Source organism: Hemicordylus capensis, chromosome 3 (assembly GCF_027244095.1).
Source record: "Hemicordylus capensis ecotype Gifberg chromosome 3, rHemCap1.1.pri, whole genome shotgun sequence".
Classification (NCBI taxonomy): Eukaryota; Metazoa; Chordata; class Lepidosauria; order Squamata; family Cordylidae; genus Hemicordylus; species Hemicordylus capensis.
In genome coordinates, this window is record NC_069659.1 from 127,294,928 (window position 1) to 127,318,057 (window position 23,130).

General features: G+C 45.4%; 1 non-coding gene across 1 annotated transcript; it reads left to right on the plus strand.

Annotated features, from left to right (window-relative positions):
* The first annotated feature begins 22,674 nt into the window (after positions 1–22,674).
* Positions 22,675–22,832, plus strand: LOC128352630 (U1 spliceosomal RNA). Its single transcript, XR_008320546.1, has one exon. It is a non-coding gene; the product is annotated as a U1 spliceosomal RNA (small nuclear RNA).
* The last annotated feature ends 298 nt before the right edge of the window (positions 22,833–23,130 follow it).

The following is a 23,130-nucleotide window of genomic DNA, read 5'->3' on the forward strand; positions in this document are numbered from 1 at the left end:
GAGAGGATGGTACAGATGCTCCCGGGATTGTGCCTGCTCCATGCCTGTGGTGCTTCTCATTGGCTACCTCTTCAAGCACCAGCCACACCCCTCCTGTCACCCATCCAGCTACAGACTTGCCTAGCAACAAGGATGCAGCTATGTCCCATCACAGCGGCACAGTCACACAGGGGCATTCCCTTTCCCCACTCTGTCCCTCATTCCCCCTCACCTGGCAAACAGGAGGGAAAGGGAATGGGATGACAGGGCAGGCACTAAGTGCTTTACGAATAAAGTGCTCCCAAGAATAAAGTGACAATGATATATGTTCACAAGCACAAAAACTCCAGGTGGCAACATAAGCAAGGCACCCCATTGGAGCACCGGGATGGAAAGATAGGTCAGGGGAGTACTCAGGGTTGGATTTAAAAGGCAGCCCCAACCAGGGATCCTTCTATTTTTTAACAGAAAGGTTGGGGAAGGGGGCCCCAGCCCTTTTTGGTGTGTGTGTTTGGGGAATGTTCACTCCCTAGGCTTACTCGTGAGCAGAGCCTATCACCAGGGTCACCTATGCTCCAGTCAGAGTGTGGTAGAAATGGCAGCAGGACCGAAGGAGCCATAGGGAAAAACCCTTACAACTCATGACAAGGACCATCAGAGGGGAGGGTAGGGAATTGCCAAGCAAAATCTCTACTGATGAGAGGTGGCAAAATTTCACCTCCTCCCACAGACCACTCTCTCACTAGACTGCCAGGCCACTGGAGCTCTATATCGAGCCAGTGTTGTTCTATGGAGAAAAGCTGTGGGGACGGGTACCCTGGCGACTGCTCTCCCTGTCTTCGCGACTGCCGGCAAGTTGCCATCAAAGTGTGCCTCCTGTCAGCCCATCTGCCCATATGGAAATGTGCACCCTTGCTTGTGCCCCAAAATGGTGACCTTCTCCCGGGGTTGCTGGAAATCAGGTCAATGGAAATTGCTCCCCTCTCCCACAAATCCCTGTGCTGGCAGAGCTGCATATGGCACAATGCCAAACCGGACCCAGGAATTCTGAATGTGTTTAAAGGTCAGTCCTAGAACCTGGTGTTTCTCCCATCCACACACAAGGCCAGGCTATGGCACATGGAGCATCATGATCCCCTTTGGGTGCATGGATGGCTTCACAGGGAAAGGGGGTTGCAGTGCTAATGTTCTCTCTTTTCCCATAGAGTGTTGGGAGCCCCACACAAATGGAGGCCCCTTTTGGGGGGATTAGCTCAACATGAGCAAGTAGTCTGAAGGGACACCTAGGGCTCACACCCCATGGTCCTCCCCCATAGACTGGCCATCTCATGAGAGGAATAGCCCACCATTAGCAAGCAACATAAGCAGGGCACACTTATTAAAGCACTGGGAGGGGAACATCACACAGGATGAGCATTAAGTGCTTTGTTCCCCAAGTGGCAACGATATATGTTCACAAACACAGACACTCCAGCTGGCAACACAAACAGGGCACCCCATCACAGTGCTGGGAGGGGGACATTTGGTGAGGGGGTGCCCGGGGTCAGGTTTAAGAGGCATCCCCAAGCAGGGATTCTTGACCAGCCAAGTTCTATATTGTTTTACATAAAAGGTTGGTGAAGGGGGGGGCAGCCCCTTCCCCAGAGAGGGGCATATTCAGTCCCTAAGCTTACTCATGAGCAGGCTCTTGACTCTGAAACCAGAGTCAGTAGTGCTCCAGTGAAAGGAGAGTGCCCACTACTGTGAAGACAGAGTATGCTGACCTGGTGTGGCCCACTCCATTATGAGAGTATAAGGCCATGGGGACAGCCCTTCACAGCTCATCAGAAGAACCGTCTGTGGGGAATAAGGTGGGGGTGCAGATTAATAATCACTAATAGACCCCTGCTAACTTGGCAAAGAGGCACCTTTTAACATGGTGATTCTCTTTATTTAGCAGGGGGAGAGTAACTGGCCCTGTCCACCCCCAGCACAGTACCTCCAGAGTCTGTTGCTGATGTCTGTCTTATGTTTCTTTTTAGATTGTGAGCCCTTTGTGGACAGGGAACCATCTTATTTATGTATTATTTCTCTGTGTAAACCACCCTGAGCCATTTTTGGAAGGGCGGTATAGAAATCATATAAATAAATAAGGCTCAATGATAAACAACCCCTTCATGAACAACCCTTTCTCCCATAGACCACTCTGAGTGTCAGGCCATTGGGGCTTTATATCAAGCAAGGTTGCTCTATGGAGGAAAGCTGCAGGAACAGGTACCCCAGTGACTGCTCTCCCTGTCTTGTCAATTGCCAACAAGTTGCTGTGAAAGTGTGCCACCTTCCGGTCCCTTCACCCATGTAGACATGTGCACCCTTGCTTATGCACCAAAATGGCTACCCCGCTCTCCTGGGGTCACTGGAAATTAGATCTCCCCACTCCCACAAATCCCCATGCAGGCAGATTTGCATAAGACCCAATGCCCGACTGGACCCAGGTATAAAGATCCACTCCCACACCTGCCCTTCTACCTGTGCATGCGACAAGGTTCCAACATATGGAGCATCGAAATCTCCTTTGGGTGCATGCAAGGCTTCACAGGGAAGGGGGGGATTACAGTGCTTCTATCTTTGTCCATAGAATGTTGGTGGCCCCACACAAGTGGGGACCCCTTTTGAGGGAGTAGATCAACTTGTGAGTGTGCAGTCTGAAGGAATATCTATGGCCCACACTCTTTGGTCCTCATGAGAGGACTAGCCCACCAGCAGCAAGCTGCCAATACAACTGCCCTACTTTGCTGGGGTGATCCCTTGCAAGAGCATCCTACGTCACAGCAGGGCTGACTCCCCACAAGATCCTTTGCCTTCCCTCATCTACATATCCACTACTAGAAAGTCATCATGTCCCCTTCCCTATTCTGAGTAAAAGGGAAATAGTGCCCCCCAGTCCTCACCCCCCCAAATGAAATAGTGCCCCCCTCACCCCCCCCCCCAAATCATGCTTGTGTGGGAATACGTAGGTGCAGGGCTCTTGGGGCAGTGGTGGTGCCATCACTGCAAGAAGAGGCGCTGGTATGGCATGGCATTTAAAGGGATGAAAATTCCAAAAATCCATGCCGAAAATTCAATCACACTTGGCACACCCGCTTTGAGATTGTGGCCACTGTTGTGGTGACACCTTTTCCACAGAGCAAATGCCATGTAGCTTGATGGGATAGGCCTCAGCAGCCAAGCAGCAGGGAGAGGCTCCCCTCTCATGGAACTGGAGGTTGGCGGGCTGTGTTTTGATGAACATTTGTGGTCCAATTTTCAGTTTAAAACTGTAATTGCGGGTTCACCAACCAAATTTGCTTGAGTTGTAGGGACACATAGGGACACCTCAATGATGTAGTTTGTGATGATGTCATCCACTTTGATTCAAGATCGTGAATGCATGAACATCTGAGGCACAAATAGGCTAACTTGTGGACCTTCTAACCGATTTCATCCAAATTTGGGTCAGTTGTTGTGTGTGACACATAGGGACACCTCAGTGGTGTAGTTTGTAATGGTTTCATCCACCCCAGTTGAAGATGGCAGATATGTGAATATTTAAGGCTGAAGTAGGCAAACTTGTGAGGATGGTTATTATCAATTAAGATTATATTGAATGGAAGGTAGGCAGTTTAGTTCTTATCAGAACAACTTGTTCTCCTTCTCCTTTCCATCTCTTTTCCTTTCTGACTCCACCACCACACTCTTTACAGAATCCCTATAGGGACAAACTTCTAATTAACAACATAAAAGATTGCTAGATAGAATACAACACACTCCTTGTTTATAAAAGTCCTTTAACCTATAAAGTGAGAATTTTTCCCATATGCCATCTAACAGACTACACAGATCTTTATTCACAGATAGTATTTCTAAAGGAGAGATGTCAGGTCTTTTTTCAGCTTACTCCATATGTTTAAGATTGTAGCTATAACAATGTTACAATGGTTTTCTTTCTTACCCACCCAAAACAGGTACTTAAATGTAATAATTGTTGTTTTCTGTTCCAATAGCAACTAGCTGGAGTCTCAGACCAGATCATGTTCCCTTTCTTGTTATGGGTCTGAATACTTGAAATTACCAACCTTCCTTTGGACCTTGATTTCATAACCAAAGATAGTTTTATTCTTCTCCTTTTTTTAAAGCCCAGATGAACTAATTAAGTAGGCTTTCGATTGTTTATATATAGAAAGTGAGCAGAAAAGAAGCAGGAACACCAGCAAAATTAATAATATTGCTCAGCACTTGTATAACACTTTCAAATATTCAAAGCACTTCAAGTGTCATCTTGTCCTTACAACAACAGAGAGACTGGCTTGCCTAACCTCACCTAATAATTAGATGGCAGAGGTGAGATTTGAACCAGGGTACTGATTTATACTTCACTTGCCTTATATCTAATATAATATATGTTGCCTTCTACCTAATCAGTGGTTCATAATTTAATTTGACCAATTGTTATACCAAGGAAATTATCAGGATCAGTTCTTATCCAATATCAGTATTTTTTCATTGTGCTGATAATGCAAAGGAGGAAGGTATTGTAAGTCAGTCAGTCTTTATTACCAATATCAGAACATCTAAAACAAATGTAAAATTTAAACATAGCCATATTAATAACATGCTAGAAGCCCAGCAGAGGAGAGGAAGAGTCCATCAGCTTCCCATCCAGTGCTGCCTGGAGTGAGAGACCAGGTGGGTGGTGTTGGCTCCTTCTGCTGCTAGCTGCCTGCTCTGCCACTCACTGCCACTCAGAAGCAGTTACTGCTGTCTGCTGCCTCTGTGTAACGTGTGTGGGGAGTGTGTGCAGGACTGAGACCAGCTGCTGAGTGACTCGGCAGTTCCTGGGGTCACCTGCCCAGCTTTGGGCCTTTATAGGAATGCTGCCTGTGGCCCCATTTGGGGGAGCCACTTTGGGGGACAATGAGGGTGAGGGCCAGACTGTTTGGCCCTCAAGATCCCACTTTGGGGGATAACGAGGGTGAGGGCCAGACTGTTTGGCCCAAAAGATCTCTTGTGGGTGTGTAAAGGAGAGTGGGTATTATAATTGGGCTTCTTTTTGAAATCTTGGGTGAGTTAAGTTTTAATGTGTCTGGGTCTGTCTGGAGATGTAGAGAAAGGGGATGTATCCACTGACTATGGGACAGCTATTCCAGTGGTGGTGGGGAATAGAAGAAGTAACATTGACAGGTCAGCAGGCTGTTACAGGGGAAGGGAAATCAGAAACTTAATTGCTGTCTCCCCTTCTGGCTGTCCTGCCAGCTCTTTGACCTTGGAAAGCAAAGCTAACCACCCACAGAGCCTTGTCTTGCTCCTTTGTAATGCCAGGTTGATCCAGAATAAACCTGAAATCATCCATGATTTGAATCTTGGTGAGAGGGCCAATCCGGTATGTATTACGGAGACTTGGTTGGGGGAGGCTGGTGGCCCAGTCTGGTTCCAGCTTCTTCCTCCAGGGTACTCTGTTGAGGGGGAGGGGAAGTGGGCGGGGAGGTGGAGTGGCTGTGGTCTACGAGAACAATATCTCTCTTACCAGGATCCCTGTCGAAGTGACTGACCATATTGAATGTGTGTACCTAAGTTTGGGGACCAGGGCTAGACTGGGACTTGTGTTGGTATACTGATCGCTCCACTGCCCAATGGCATCCCTAACTGAGCTGATGGACTTGGAGTCTCCTTGGCACTGGAGTTTCCTTGGCACTGGAGTCTCCCAGGTTTGTGGTGCTGGGGGACTTCAATATTCAGTTTGGGACCAATTTGTCCGGGGTGGCTTGGGAGTTCATAGAGGCCATGGAGACTGTGGGCCTATCCCAGGTGGTCTCAGGACCAACACACATTGCTGGTCACAAGCTTGATCTGGTCTTTCTCTCTGAACAGGGTGGTGCTTCATGGGTGGGGACTCCTGTGATTCCCCAATTGTTATGGACAGACCACCATCTGGTTAAGATTGGACTCACGACCACGTCCCACCTCCGCAGGGGGGAGGGCCCATTAGGATGGTCTGCCCGAGAAGGTTAGATAGAAGATAGAAGTGACAAGGGATGATGTTCTAAACTGTCTGGAAAAACTGAAAGCTAACAAATCACCAGGGGCGGATGGCATCCATCCAAAAGTCTTCAAAGAACTCAAATATGAAATTGCCAACCTCCTTTCTAAAATATTTAACTTATCCCTGAAATCGGGCTCTGTACCAGAGGACTGGAGAGTAGCAAATGTAACACCGATTTTCAAAAAGGGATCCAGCGGCGATCTGGGAAATTACAGGCCGGTTAGCCTAACATCCGTTCCAGGCAAATTGATGGAAAGCATCCTCAAGGATAAAATTGTAAAGCACCTAGAAGAACAGGCGCTGCTGAGAGTGAGCCAGCATGGCTTCTGCAAAGGTAAATCTTGCCTCACCAACCTTTTGGAGTTCTTTGAGAGTGTCAACGAGTGTGTGGATTAAGGTGATCCAGTTGACATAGTTACCTGGACTTCCAAAAAGCTTTTGACAAAGTTCCTCATCAAAGACTCCTGAGGAAACTTAGTGGTCATGGGATAAGGGGACAAGTGCATGTGTGGATTGCTAACTGGTTGAAAGACAGGAAACAGAGGGTAGGTATAAATGGAGAGTTTTCACAATGGAGGGAAGTAAGAAGTGGGGTCCCCCAGGGATCTGTACTGCAGCGATGTGGCCAAATTTGCAGATGATACCAAACTCTTCCAGGTAGTGAAATCCAAAACGGATTGTGAGCAGCTCCAAAAGGATCTCTCCAAACTGGGGGAGTGGGCGACAAAATGGCAAATGCGGTTCAATGTTAGCAAGTGTAAAGTGATGCACATTGGGACGAAAAACCCCAACTTCAAGTATATGCCAATGGGATCCGAGCTGTCGGTGACGGACCAGGAGAGGGATCTTGGGGTCGTGGTGGACAGCTCGTTGAAAGTGTCGACTCAATGTGCAGCAGCTGTGAAAAAGGCAAATTCCATGCTAGGGATCATTAGGAAAGGGATTGAAAATAAAACAGCTAATATTATAATGCCTATATACAAAACTATGGTGCGACCACACTTAGAGTACTGCGTACAATTCTGGTCACCACATCTTAAAAAGGACATTGTTGAACTGGAGAAGGTACAGAAGAGGGCAAGCAAGATGATCAGGGGCCTACAGCACCTTTCTTATGAGGCAAGACTACAACACCTGGGGCTTTTTAGTTTAGAAAAAAGACAACTGTGGGGAGACATGATAGAGGTCTATAAAATCATGCATGGTGTGGAGAAAGCGGAGAGGGAGAAATTCTTTTCCCTCTCACACAACACTAGAACCAGGGGTCATCCATGAAATTGATTGCCAGGAGGTCTAGGACCAACTAACGGAAGTACTTTTTCACACAACGTGTGATCCACTTGTGGAGTTCTCTGCCACAGGATGTGGTGACAGCCAACAACCTGGATGGCTTTAAGAGGGGTTTGGATAACTTTATGGAGGAGAGGTCTATCAATGGCTACTAGTCAGAGGGCTGTGGGCCACCTCCAGCCTCAAAAGCAGGATGCCTCTGAGTACCAGTTGCAGGGGAATAATGGCAGGAGAGAGGGCATGCCCTCAACTCCTGTCTGTGGCTTCCAGCGGCATCTGGTGGGCCACTGTGTGAAACAGGATGCTGGACTAGATGGGCCTTGGGCCTGATCCAGCAGGGCTGTTCTTATGTTCTTATGTTCTTAAGGTTACTGGATCCAACAGGATTCCAAGAAGCCTTTGAGGGATTTAGTGTAGGCTCTGCTGGTGACCCTGTCGACACTCTGGTGGACAATTGGAATAATCAGCTCACCAGGGAAGTGGACACAATTGCTCCTAAGAGTCCTCTTTGTCCTGCTTTTAAACTGGCCTCTTGGCATACGGAACAACTACAAGGGCTGAAGCGGCGAGGTAGACAACTAGAGAACAAGTGAAGAAAGACTTGACTTGAGCGCATTTGAAGATCTATGATCAGGCAATATGTGCGGCAAAGAAGCAATTCTTTCCCTCCCATATCACATCCACAAGTTCATGTCCGATGGAGTTGTTCAGGATCATGAAGCGGCTAAGGTTCCCCTTTCCCCTTGAATTGGTACTTGGAACCAACAATTACTCGCTGTGACACTTTTAATGAGTTTTTTTATGGACAAAATATCTCATATTTGGGCCGACTTGGATTCAAGCTCTACAATTGTTATGAAGTCTGATGCCAAGGTGTCCAGCAGCTCCTCTTATGTGATGATCCCGGATCAGTTTCATTTCGTGACTCCTGAGGATGTGGACAAGTTGCTTGGAATGGTGCAGCCTACCAGCTGTCCTCTTGATCCTTTCTCGACATGGCTTATTCTGTCTAGCAGAGAGGTGGTTGCAGAGGGCCTGGTAGAGATTATAAATGCTTCTCTGAGGGAGGGCAGAATGCCTTCTTGTCTTAAGGAGGCAATTATTAGACCGCTTCTGAAGAAGCCTGCCTTGGATCCCTCAGAGTTAAGGAATTACAGGCCTGTCTCCAAGCTTCAATGGTTGGGCAAGGTGATTGAGAAAGTGGTGACCTCCCAGCTCCAGGCAGTCTTGGAAGAAACTGATCATCAAGACCAATTTCAAACTGGCTTTCAGGTGGGCTATAGGGTGGAGACTGTCTTTGTTGGCCTGATGGATGTTCTCCAATTGGGAATTGACAGAGGAAGTGTGACTCTGTTAGTCCTTTTAGATCTCTTGGCGGCTTTCGATACTATTGATCATAGAATCCTTCTGGAACGTCTGAGGAGATTGGGGGTTGGAGGCACTGCTTTGCAGTGGTTTTGCTCCCAGATCAGGGCAGATTCCAGATAGTGTCTCTTGGAGACTGTTGTTCTTCAAAATCTGAACTTTCCTATGGTGTCCCTCAGGGCTCCATACTGTCTCCGATGTTGTTTAACATCTACATGAAACCGCTGGGAGAGATCATCAGGAGATTTGGTGCAGGGTGCTATCAGTATGCTGATGACACTCAAATCTTTTTCTCCATGTCAACATCATCAGGAGAAGGAATAACCTCCCTAAATGCCTGCCTGGAGGTAGTAATGGGCTGGATGAGGGATAACAAACTGAGGCTGAAGACGGAGGTACTTATTGTGTGGGGTCAGAATTTGGGAGACAATTTTGATCTGCTGGTTCTAGGTGGGTTCACACTCCCCTAGAAGGAACAGGTACGCAATCTGGGAGTGCTTCTGGATCCAAGTCTCTCCCTGGTGTCCCAGGTTGAGGTGGTGGCCAGAGGTGCTTCCCCCCCAGCTTTGGCTGATATGCCAGCTACATTCGTTTCTTGAGATGAATGACCTCAAAACAGTGGTACATATGCAGGTAAACTCTAGGCTGGATTACTGCAGTGCACCTTATGTAGGGCTGCCTTTGCACATAGTCCGTAAACTGCAGTTGGTTCATAATGCAGCAGCCAGGTTGGTCTCTTGGTCATCTAGGAGAGACCATATTATTCCTGTGTTGAAGGAACTATACTGGCTGCCAGTATGTTTCTGGGCAAAATACAAGGTGCTAGTTATTACCTATAAAGCCCTAAACAGCTTAGGCCTTGGGTATTTAAGAGGACATCTTCTTTGCCATAAGCCCCACCACCTGTTAAGGTAATCTGGAGAGATTCGTCTGCAGTTGACGCCAACTCGTTTGGCAGCTACTCGGGAATGGACCTTCTCTGTTGCTGCCCCGGGATTTTGGAATGCGCTCCCTGTTGAAATAAGAGCCTCCCCGTCTCTGGCAACTTTTATAAAGGCACTGAAGACACATTTATTCACCCAGGCTTTTAATTACATTTATAGTTTTAATATACATAAGGTGCTGGGAGTAGCGCTGCAGCCACGTGCAGCCTTTAGGATAGTGAGTGCTGCGACTGAAAATAGGTGAGGTGGTGGTCAGAGGAGCAAATAAGGACCTGTGTATTAAAATAACCGATCCCCGCCCCACCCAATTGGTTTGAATGCAGGTGCGCAAGCTGGTTTGGCACTTCCTTAAAGAGGTGCCAAACCAGTTCAGGCACATCCCTTGGCTTGAGGCAGGGCAGCCATCTAGCTATCGAGCCAATCTCTTTGCATGCTGGCGCAGTGGTGCCTGCATGGTTTCCCACTCTGCGACTACAAACATTTATGTATCACTTTTCGACAGAAGGTTTCACAGTGATTTTCAAAGAAAAATAAACAATAAGTTGCTCTCCTGCGCCCAAAGGGCTCACAATCTAAAAAGAAATGCCAGATAACACCAGCATCAGGCCTTGAAGGAATGCTGTGCTGGGGCTGGATAGGACCAGTTGTTCTCCACGTGATAAATAGAAGAGATTCACCACTTTTAAAAGGTGCCTTTTTACTCAGCAGGGGGAGCTAACTGACTAGTTACAATTAGTCAGGTAACTGCCAACTTATACCCGCCACCACCACGTGAAGAAAACAAGCAGCATCTGTTGGGCCCACCTATCAATGCTGCTGCATCACATGGCTCTACAACCTGCCACTGAAGCAGAACCTCCACTCTGGCTTCTCCTTTGGAAGGATGGTCAGTAGGATGCCAGCAGGGGAAGGAGACAAAGAAAAAGAAGCTGGTCATGAGAGCAAAGTTTTCTGAGCAAACAAAATGTTCCAGTTACTCCACAGAACTTTGGACACCACAATAAATGCAATAAATAAATAAATAAATTGTTCAATCTCCATAATAGTCTCTATTCCAACTCTTGCAAAACAAAAAAGAAAAAGAAAAAGTTGTTTGGTCCCCAAAATAGTTTCATGCTCTCTATAAAAGTCCCTAGTTGCCAACCTGCTCATTTGATGGATGGATTGTTCCTGTGCAAGAACTTTATCATTCTCCATGATGGCTGCCCTCCATCTTGGGAATATAAAGAGGGGTAGCCAAAAAGGCCAGATTCATGCCATGGATGCTACTATAGGGCCTGAGGAGGCCATTAAGCTCTGGCATAAGCTGATGGCATAATCACTGGGTACCAGGGCCCAGATGCCTTTTCAATGGGCTAAGACTGATTTGGAACTCCAATCACTGACCACACATGAATTCCAGAGGTTTCTGTAGTCTGATCAGGAATGGTCTGGTATGTACTTACGTTTAATGGCATCTCTACTTCTGCTGTATTTTGAAAACAGTGGATCCTCTTTACAGGAAGGGTTGCCTGTGACCAAAGGGAACAATGGGCCATTGAGAAGATACTGATGGACAGGCCACTGACACCCATGAGGAGAAGCAAATGCACATACCTGTCTCTCTGCCCTACCCAGTATACCAGTGCATGTCATATTGACATGTAAGGCAGGGGAAAGATGTGTGTGTACATGCTCCTCCTCATGTGAGTGAATGGCTGGTTGGATGATATTGCCCATTTCATTCCTGCCACCTCTACCCAAGAGGACAAGGCCTCACTTCTTCAGGCAGGGAGACCAGAGGAGAAATCTCTACCAAATTCCTACTAACATGATCCAGTCTTGGAAAACTGTATTAACACCAGCTGGGGCCTCTGGGGGGAGGGTGACAGCAGGAAAGCGTTTTATCAAGCGGGCCTTGAAACTACTGAGAGAAGCGAGGTCTCTCGGAATCCTTAAGATCAATTGCATCTCTTTCCTCCAACCCCATCATCATGACTGACCCCCACAGAGCTTGTTTACACAGGCTTTCTGCCAACTTGAGAAGTTCATTGCCAAAGAATTAGGTGAAGAGGAAGATTCTGGAAGATTATGCTGATTATTCACATAACTATTAAGTTCATATGGAACTGTGTCTTTTTCCGTGCAGTGGGAATAGGAAGCATTCAATGAAGAAAATTTAATAAAAACAAACGTTCTGATAGGATTACCGCATCAAACATGCATATGTTCTACATGATTCTACTTCTCTTTAAAATTAGAAAACATATCTTTGCTTAATGCATCCTGTAGGGCAGTAAGCCAACTCATGCTATTTTACCATTTCTTGCTTCATAAAGAATATCATTTAAACTATGGACCTTGTGATAGGTAATTATATGCAGGAAGCGAAACACATATGAATTTTATATTTATGGTTTCCACTGAGGTCACCATTTAAATTCCAGAAAAACTGCCTTTAGAAATACCAGTTAGTGTGCCATTTTTATTTTAATTGCATTTCCTCCCCTCTGGTACAACATGATCAGCTAAAAGTCAGAACACATGTTTTATGTAATATATTCTGAATCTAACAATAAACTCTTAAAATAATATCATCAGGCTTATAGAGCTGGTATCTAAGATAGGCATATTCAGACATCCTTTGGACCAGGAAAAATGAGAAAGAAAGAAAAAGTAAACATGAAATTCACATGAAATTCACAACTATTGCTCCTAATTATATGTCCACTTGTGTGTTGGTATGTATTTTAAGTACAAAGATATGGATCTGAAAAACAAATGAAATATTTAATGCCACTGTATGTTGGTTCTTTAAAAGTCAATAGTAAATAATTTCTCATGTGTTCAATGACACACATGGGTTGTGCCATGGAGTTTCAAATGCTGAAGCCATAGGCAGCTTTGGATGTAAGACAGAAATGGGGAAGAAGATGGATAAGCGACTAGGACTTCCTGTTTTCCTACTTCCTGTATAATGCCTGAGGCAGGGAACTATGTGTCTCCCCATGGTGCGAGTCATGAGCTCTGTGCGCATCTGGAACTCATGCATCTCTCCACAAGAAAGATTTGAGAGTTTGTGATTCAGATGATACACAGGAAGTGCAAAGAAGGAAAATGTAGATCACTTAAGCCTCCTTTCCACCCACTTCTGTGTAGCATCTGAAGCTAATAAAACATTGGGTCAGTACATGCTATCGTATACAAAGCAACTACCTAGGATTTGACAAATGACCCATCACTGTGTCTCTGCAAGCAGGACATGATACAAACAGAATAGAGATGAAAGCCACCAGCATCTGATCACGAAAGATACACTATATGCAGATGTCATTTAGCTATGAAGTTGGGGGACATACTTATCTCCCATGAAGTTGCTGAACACTTTTTTTAAGGTAGAAAAGTCACTATGAGAGACTTTTCTTCTCAATACCCATATTATAAAGCAGGCTTTTCAAAAGAGCCTCATTTTGTCATACTGCAAAATGACTGTTTGGATCCAGTACTTCCACATGTACACATATCCTGACTACCATCTCTCATGACTCAAAAGCTGCACCAGAGGTTCAAGGTTTCTGCTGAGAGTTGTGGTAGTATATGCCAACAGCAGCCAGGAAGAAAGAATTGGTACACACACACACACACACACATGCCATGTGTGCAACATGCTTTCCACTTGCACAAAAGAAGCAAGCTTTGGGTCGAAGACCAAGCGTTGGTTCAGATGAAACACGAAACCAGAGGTCCATTCATCTCTGGTTTCGTTAGCCAAATGTCCAAATCCGGGGAACTGTAGTTAAAAGAAAAAATGGACCCATCACCATGGTTTCCTTCCCCTAACGCCATCTGTTGTTTTCAGTTTGTAGCAAGTTATGCCGCCAATAACTTCTGAGCCCTTTGGGGACAGGGATCCATCTTATTTATGTATTATTTCTCTGTGTAAACTGCCCTGAGCCATTTTTGGAAGGGAGGTATAGAAATCAAATAAACAACAACAACTGCATTTCAGTGGTGCTTTTGTTACATCTGATCTAAGAGCACAGTTTGCCTTTGCCTCAAACCAGAGTTGAAGAAAGAAGCTCCTCCCTTGCTCTGGCTCCTATTGGCTGTGTGGGTTGTCCTTCAGGAAAGAAGGAAGCCCTCACAGCCAGCTCTCTTGCTTCTCTGCAATCTCACAGGCTGCAGGTCAGCGAGACTAGAGTAGGTCTGAACGCAGAGGGGAGAGCAGCGGGGTGGGGAGAGTCAAACTGTGGGTCCAGCTAGGATTCTACTTATTATTTTTATTTTTATTTTTACATTTATATCCCCGCCTTCCTCCAAGGAGCCCAGAGGGGTGTACTACATACTTGAGTTTTTCTTTCACAACAACCCTGTGAAGTAGGTTAGGCTGAGGGAGAAGTGACTGGCCCAGAGTCACCCAGCTAGTTTCATGGCTGAATGGGGATTTGAACTTGGGTCTCCCCGGTCCTAGTCCAGCACTCTAACCACTACACCACGCTGGCTCTCCACACCACGCTGGCTCTTTACAAGTACAGGGGATTTCCTAGCCTAAAAAGGCTTTCCTTTAATGTTAAAGTTGGGGGGAGGGGGCAAAATCGTTTATTGTTACCTTTAAAGTGAAGCTCCACCGGCAGTGAGGGTGGATGCTGTGGTAGCTGCTGCGGCAGCGGGGCTCCTCCATCTACCCCACCAAGCTCCCAAATGATAGTTTAGGCCAGCTGCTGCCCGTTTGGGCCCTTTGTGCATGTGCAGAGGCCCAAACCAGGCTGCAGCTGGCCCAGACTATCATTTGGGAGCAGCCAGGGCAATTGGAGGAGCCCCCGCTTTCTGAGTCTCCACCACCACAGCATCCATTTCTTTTTTAAATGTAAAAATAAAGCATTTCACACACACACACACACACACACACACACACACACACACACACACACCACCCAGCTTTAGAATTAAAGTGAAGTCTTTTTTATACTAGGAAAACCCCTATACTTGTAAAGAGGAATCCTACCCAGGTTTCCCTTTACAAGCATTACACCCTTCCCCTCATGAGCCAGCTTGCAGGCCGGGCTGGAACTGGCTGGGCTGGAACTGGCTGGACTCGATCGAGCCAAAGCTCAAGCCACCTGAGGCAACTCGAATCCAGTTCGGATTTGAGCTGAACTGGGCTAACGACCGGCTTGCACATCCCTATTAGGCTGTGCTCAAGAACTGCCAGGAATGGACCCCAATCTGAACGGGGCAGCCTTGCCTTGCCCAGCTTTTTAACCCATCTTTTAGCTAGGGTTAAAAGCACGAGAGCACCTTAACTCTGGCAGAGGCACTCTAACCCTTGAACGTCGGGGACCTGGTCTGGTCTCCCAAGGTTGGGGAGGAGAGCTCCAAATGGCCAGGGCCCTCTGGCAACCAACCCGCGCCCACCCACCAAACCTCTGGCTTTTAAAAATATTATCTACTGCAGTGATGGAGTGGCTGCAGGGGGGGCGCGGAGTAGCCCTTTTCCCCTCTCTCCCTCCCCCAGTGGCAGTGGGGGCTGGAGTGATGCTGTCTGTTCTGGGCCTGTCTTTTCAGGCCAGCATCTTTTCCCGGGGCACTCTGGCATCACCCCACACCCACAACGCCAAACCGCCATGCTTTTAAAAAAAATTATCATTACCGCGGCCGAGGGGTTGCTGGGGGGGGGGAGCGGAGCAGTCCTTCTGCATCCACAGTTGAGATCATCACAAGCCTGTGACGTCATGGGCTTGCAACGATTTCTCAACTGACCAGGTGCACCTTGCAGTTGGAAAAAGATGCTGGCCTGAACAGATGGGCCCAGCATCACTCTGGCCCCCGCTGCCACTGCCGTGGGAGGGGGGAGAGGGGAGAACTGCTCCACTTCCCCCTTCAGCCACTCCTCGACCATGGTAATAATATATTTTTTTAAGCACAGAGGTTTCAGGGGGCCTCGTGTGTTGGGGGGGGCTCATGGCTGGGCGGTCTGGGTGCCCAAATTGCCTTGGTGTGCCCCTGAACCTCAGCTTCAGAATCATGTGTTCGCTTGGGCTGCATTCAGCCCAAACAGACACAGAGATGGACACCTAGAGTGCCCAACTCTTGGGGGAGTCCCCCAATGCACCGACCTATGTTGTGTGGTGCATTGTGGGATATCCAGAGGCTGAGACATGTGGTCCCAGCCTCCGGAGCTCCATCTGCAGGGTGCAGCACAGATGGAGCACAGTCCAGACTCCCAGCAACATTTGGTCACTCATCTGGGGGGGAAGTGAGTTGGCCCAGTCCTCCCCCACACCTGCCCACACAGTCGTGTGGATAGCCCCAATGTCTGAACAGGGCTAGGAGGAAGAGAGGGAAAGATGCATGGAATGGTGATGGCTCTTTCCCTAGCAATGTCAAGTTCTGCCACAGAGGGACTTTACTTTGGCTGCATTGTGCCTCTAGTTTGTTATATTTAGAAGAGAAGTCTAGCAAAAACATGGGAAAGAATTAAATTAAAAACAATTGTCATCTACTTGCTGCTTATGTAACTTTAAACATGAAACACAAAATTTATTCATGTTGGGAACACTGCCAATGCTTTACTCTCATTATACCAAATCATTTTGCATATGTTTCTCAGTTTCTCTATTGTCATCTGATTTGCAAAGAATCAGCAAATGAAGACTGAGGACGTAAACTGTATTAACCTGAAGCTTCTCATTTCTCTGGAATCTATAAGATAAATTTAAAATGAGATTAGGATCACATCTTTAGACATTTGGTTCATGTTCTGTACAGTTCTTATGTATTTATCAGCTTCTCATTGAAGAAGTCCTTGGAGTATTTTTAATCTTATTTCAGTTCATATTCTTTCAATTTTCAGTTGATATGAAGGATAGATACATAAATATGATTTGCAGTTGAATTTAAGAAGCTGCGTTTTCTTTAGACAGACTAAAGTTATGTAAATAAACTATTTTACTGAAAACAAGGAACAGAACTGCTGAAGTGAGGGGAAGCTGTATCTATACCTGAGTGACGGGATAAAGTTGGGAGGCAAAACAAAAATATTGAATTAATTGTTGTCTAAAACCAGCTTTTCTAAATGTGACACCACTAACTTAGATTTTGTGCCTATTACACTATACCACACTGTTGCCTTGTTTTCTGAAATGAGAAGAGGGTAGAAAGAGAAATGTATACCATCATGTTGACTTGTCAGAAGATATAATCAGAAAAAAAGTTATAATTTAATGCAGAGACAGGGTCAAAGCTTATGAAATCATATCCACATAAAAATACTGCCTCCCATTTTGAAGGCACCATATACTAAATGATTCAAGGTGGGATCTGAAAAAACTGAGATTATACCAACTTGCTATGAAGGAAGTAGCTTTGACTTTTCTGTTATTGTATAGGAGTTGGACGTATCTATTATTTCCTCTTCTATGAGTGACAATAGACATGCCCATACAAAATTCAATTATAATAACATTAAACCCATGCAAATATGCTGAGAAAGATATTGTGACTTGTAATCTACGCACACCATGACAACTCTTCTGAAAAGAAGAAATTCCATTGGAGAAACAGAAATTAGAAGGAATCTCCCTCTCTCTCTCTCTCTCTCTCACATAGATAGATAGATAGATAGATAGATAGATAGACAGATAGATCTATCTACTGGAGGAAAGGAATGCTTTTGAATATATATTTTTACATTATAAGCACTTATGTACAGAGGCACTTTTACCCCTGAACTTCTGGGTGGAAATCTAGGGCCTCCACACCCCCTGGGGGCCCCCAAATCCTCTTTAAAGACAGAGGGGAGAGTGGGGAAAGAAATATGTGGGATGGAATATGTTAAATTGTGTGTTGAAATGTTTCTGCTAATGCAGATTTGTATAAATATACCTTTTTAATATTCTTACATTCTTGTGAGTTCAGTTATTGTTTGTGTCCTCAAGAACTGTAAAAATACTGCATGTGTCACAGTGTGTGTGTGTGTGTGTGTGTGTGTAGGGGGAAGATGCTTCCAGGCTCCCAAATTACCTAGGTGCACCTCTGCTTACATATGGCATTTTTGAAGGATTATCATTCCAAAAAAAGCCTGCACAACCCATCAAACCCAATACAGTTTGAACACACGGGTAAAAACTGAATATCTATGTATTGTACCCTGGCAGCTACTTGATACCTCTCCCCCAGGCATTACAAATAGGTGCTTTATAATAATATAAATAGGTGCTTTATTAATAGAGAGGAGAGCTGGTCTTGTGGCAGCAAGCATGACTTGTCCCCTTAGCTAAGCAGGGTTTACCCTGGTTGCCTATGAATGGGAGACTTGATGTGTGAGCACTGTAAGATATTCCCCTCAGGGGGTGGGGCCACTTTGGGAAGGTTCCAAGTTCCTCTGGCATCTCCCTCCCTGGCATCTCCAAGATAGGGCTGGGAGAGACTCCTGCCTGCAACCCTGGAGAAGCTGCTGCCAGTCTGTGTAGACAATACTGAACTAAATGGACCGATGGTCTGACTCAGTATAAGGCAGCTTCCTAAGTTCATATAGGTGCTCATTCACCTTGGTATGTCACAAGATCTGCAGACTTTATTTGCAATAAGGCAGTGTGGGGTCCATATGAGCTGTTGTCTGGAAATCATGAAGTGCAGCAAATGGGCCTCAAGCTTGCTGCCCTAACTGGGCCCACTGGCAGCTGAGCTGGACCTCCCTCATTTGGATTGCAGGCAGGGACCAGTCGGAAGCAATGGAGAAGGGACACAGTCAACCACACAAGATCAGGAGTGATCAATTCTGGGTTTGCCCTCCTCAGCAACCCTCCTAAAATCCAAAATGGCGGTGTGGGAAGTCCAAGCATCCTCATTGTAATGACAGCATTTTCTCCTTCTTTTACTGTGTGTAGATATTGATAATGTCTGTAGTTTATTGTGACCCAGATTTTGTGGTGTTTTTAACCTACAGTATAAGAAATGTTTGGACAGGCTTTTTCTTAACTGGTTATATTGTACATGGCAGGATAATAAAGATCTGAATGTGTAGTCTTGAAAATCTAAAACTATGAAGAATCAAGGCCAGTTCACATGTATTTAATCATGACAGTTATAATGTATAATTATTTGATTATTGATTTAATCTAATGAGAGTGGAAATCAGTACAGCTCCATGGGATCTATCGGTATTGCATTAGTTTACGCTCCCTTGGAATTCAGCTCCAAACAACTCTATAATGTGTGATGTTTTATCTTTTAATATTTCATTAAGGGTGGTTTAAAAAGACAAATCAATGATGATGATTCCTGTCAGAGAGGAGCCTTTGTACTAGCTGCAGTATGTCTGACAAGTCTGTACATACAGGAATGCTGTCTTTGATATATGCAGTCTGTACAGCAACAGCCATATTAATGTGCGTGCCACATCAGCTCTTGTACTCAAGCAATGCTGTGCCATTGGCAGTCCCTTCCCATTGGCACAAGACTATTCCCATTGGCTGCAATACTGCATTTAACTTTTCCATTCTAGCAAGCTCTCAACAAAAACAAAACAAAAGACGTTTAAAATGTCATTTAGGCTTGTGTTGGGGCTACAACCCTCATGTCTGGTCCCATGAGATGATGCACCAGCACAGAAGGTGATAGGATCAGGCTGCAAGACACTATGGTCACCTGAATTATCTTCCTCTGAGCTATCTTGTTAAGAAGATGGAAATCCTTCATAGAGCAACATGTCCTACATATGTAACTGTAAACAAAGCTCCTGTAAGCTTATTGGTTAGTACAACTTTTAAGCAGTTATTAAACAGTAAGCATAGAAATGGTGCAGAAGGATGGATCATAAGGCATTACTAATTGGAGGCAATGATTTAATGACTGGGAATGACAAACACCATTCGATTACTGGTGTGCATTGTTCAAATGACAAACTTGGGCCATTTCCATTTGTGCTGCTACTCTTGAAGCAGCAAGTTCTGCTCGATCTCACTAATAAGCAAGTGGATTTCTTGAAAAAGAAAGAATTCCAGTGGGTTTGCTTTGGAAGAGGTGCTAGATTTAAATATTAAAGACTCGGCAAAATTAAAAGCTACAAAACAACAATATCAGTGAATTCAATAGAATCCAGAGAGCATTTTGATATATAATTTATATAAGTAAATTATTTAGTATTTATGCAAATTAGCCTATTATGAAGAGCCCCTGTGTTGTGAATGGCACTTCAACCCATGGACCCATCAACTGCTAATAAAATAAATATTGAAATAAAATATGTTTTTAGTTCAGATTTATGTATCTAGATGGCATCAAGCCGTAGAGCACAAAGCTTTGTTTTTACAGAGTTGCAGGGGAATGTTCGGGGGACTTAATAAATAAGGCTTTGTTTCGAGAAAATTCTGGCTTGAATTTTCTATATTGCATCTAATATCATGTCATAGTCTGCCAAGCAGCACTCCCATATCACCTCTGTTCATTCCGATGGGATTTACACATGAGCATGGATAGAGCGTAATGCCAGATATTGCTTATTACAACAGATGCTGCCCATCCACATAAGCTTGCCCTTTCCCTTAAAGACTGGGGAAGTAGCTTTATTTACCTAAGGAAGTAAAACATTTAGGGCTCAGCCCTAAAGCTGGACTTGAACACAGGCATGCTTTCTTAGGATAGGGCTTGAGAGTTGACTAGGTTATAGCCTCATGAGGCCATAGCTCAATGGTAGAGTCCTGCACAGCCTGTGATCCACAAGTCAAATGGGTATTTTGACATCCCAAGTACTTGCAAAAGGAAAAGAGGAGGCAGACTCCAACAAGGTGCCAAGCAGTAAGTGGGAGTGACTGTGGAGATATCATCACTACATGCCCAATGCATTTAGGTCATGAGCTTTCATGAGGAGCACAAACAGATTTCCTCCTGTGGCATAAATTCCTAACCTTTTTTCTGCCCTTGAGGAAAATTCATCCTTGTAATGCATTGTCCATGTAGAAATACCAAATGACAATCAGATGAGTATTTTATATGTCAAAAAGGTTTCACTTGTACAATGGTGGGAGGGGTGATTTTCACCAATCCCCCTTGCTTTCACTGACTCCCCTTTCTCAGTGCCCCCACCATATGACCCTGAGGATCCTGCAACCCCCAGAGATCTATTTTCAGGAGACTCACTGGGCTGCAGAGGGCAGGGGAGACCAGTGAAAATCATCCCTCCACCATGCAATGTCTGCAGTGTGTTTTAGAACATGCTTAGTTAGTCTGGCTGTCAGCCACTCAATCCACAAGTAGTCCCACATATCTTTTAGCACCCTGTTGGAGTTTGCCTTCTCTTTTCTTTCTGAAAATTTAGGTGCTGCTCTTTGCCAAATGCTATTGATTGCTGTTTTTTTTGCCAGGTGTATGCAACCTTTCTGTTTTTGCAATCCTAGGCAAGCAGCAAAACTTAACAGGCTCCTGGTGGACAGAAGATGAGGCTAGCCAATTGCTTGCATAAAACATAGTCAATTGCCAATGGAGAGACAAACTCCTCTCATGTGACTCCCTCAAACTGTTCAGACATGTTTTGGTTAACTGAACCAGCTTTCCCAGGGTTTCAGACAGAGGCAAAGCCCACTTAAATTTTCTGAGGTGGGAGGAAAGACACTTTGAGGCAGGACAGGGCAGGGCAGGGGAAGATATGGATTATTAGATTTGGCAGGGGGGTAACAGTAGAAAGAGGGGGGATTCATCAAATGCTTCAGGGGGGATCCACACCCCTGATCTTGCCAGCCTGCCTTCTCCAAGTCCATGCAACTGACCACACAATGACCAGGTAAGCATGGCAAAAAGAGATGGGGGGAAAGACTAGACTAGGAGCTATTTCTTCCAAAACCAAATGCACATCCCTAGTGCCATGCATTTGGTTTGGTATACAGGCCTGCTGTAGACAGGGCTGTCAACCTTTAGCCTGCTACTGTACCTTTAACTGTACAGAAATCAGCAGAATAAGGTTTTTATGGCATGAAGCTAAACATTATCAGCAACCAATTGCTATGAATCAAATGGCTGTTAAGGGAACAGTGACAATATTATTGGAGGGGGCCTAGTAGACATCATAAATGCTTTTCTGAGGGAGGGCAGAATGCCTTCCTGTCTTAAGGAGCCGCGGAGGTTCCCCCTCCCCCTGCCAGATTTCTTTATGCCCCCACCCCTGGCTGGGAGTGCTTCTGGGTCCAAACATCTCTCTGGTGTCTCAGGTTGAAGCAATGGCCAGAAGTACTTTCTATCAGGTTTGGGTGATACATCAGCTGTGTCCGTTTCTTGAGATAAATAACCTCAGAACAGTGGTGCATATGCTGGTAACCTCCAGACTTGATTACTGTAATGAGCTCTATGTGGGGCTGCCTCTGTCTGGAAACTGCAATTGGTGCAAAATGTGGCAATCAGGTTGGTCTCTGAGACGTCTAGAAGAGACCACATTACACCTATACTAAAAGAACTGCACTAGCTACCAAATTACCAATACATTTCCAGGCAAAATACAAAGTGCTGGTTATAACCTATAAAGCCCTGAACAGCTTAGGTCCAGGGTATTTAAGAGAACACTTTCTTTGTTATGAGCCCCACCACCTACTGGAATCATCCAGAGAGGTCCGTCTCCAGCTGCCACCAGCTTGTTTGGTAGCTACTCAGAGACAAGCCTTCTCCATTGTTGCCCCAAGGCTTTGGAATGCTCTCCTTGCTGAAATAAGAGCCTCCCCATCTCTAATAACTTTTTAAAAAGCAGTTAAGACACACTTGTTCACCTAGGCTTTTCATTAGATCATAGATTTTAACATTGTTTCACATTTTTAAATTTTTCAATGTTTTAATTTATGCTGTTTTAGTGGTACATTTGTGCATAACACAGAACTGGAGTTTTATGGGACAGAGATGTCCTCACTGTGTCGTCCAAATGCTTGCAACTCCGATTCCATGCAGCAACTTTCCCTCTGTTTCATTTCTTTAACTCCAGTTTGAACCCTTGGGTGGTAGTGAGTTTTGTCTCCCCAACCCATGGTGCCACACTGCCTGCAGAACCCTCCCTCTGGGTTGTTACCTGGCGGGGGGACGACACTTACCTAGCAATGGGGACACCTTGTTTATAAAGGAGGTTTTCCCAGGGTGAAGTTCATTAATTGCACTGTGGGCGTGTTCACCCCTGTGATTTCCCCAAATGTGGGAAACTTGACTGCATAATTTGTAGTTATGCAGATTTGTTGCAGGTTGTTAGCAGTATGCTGATGACATCCAAATCAATTTCTCCATGTCAACATCATTGGGGAAAGGCAATAACCTCCCTAAATGGTTGTGATTGGCTCCCTCTGGTCGTGATTGGCTGTGCGGGCTGTCCTTCAATGGCAGGAGGAAGTCCGCACAGCCTCGCTGCAATCTCGCTGACTGCAGTTAGATCACTCTCCATGACATCTAGATTTGGACAGGAGAGCAGGGGGGAGGGGAAAGCGGAACCGCGGGTCCATTGGACCCACAGGTCCACATTACGTGTGAATGCAGACACTGTAAACCACT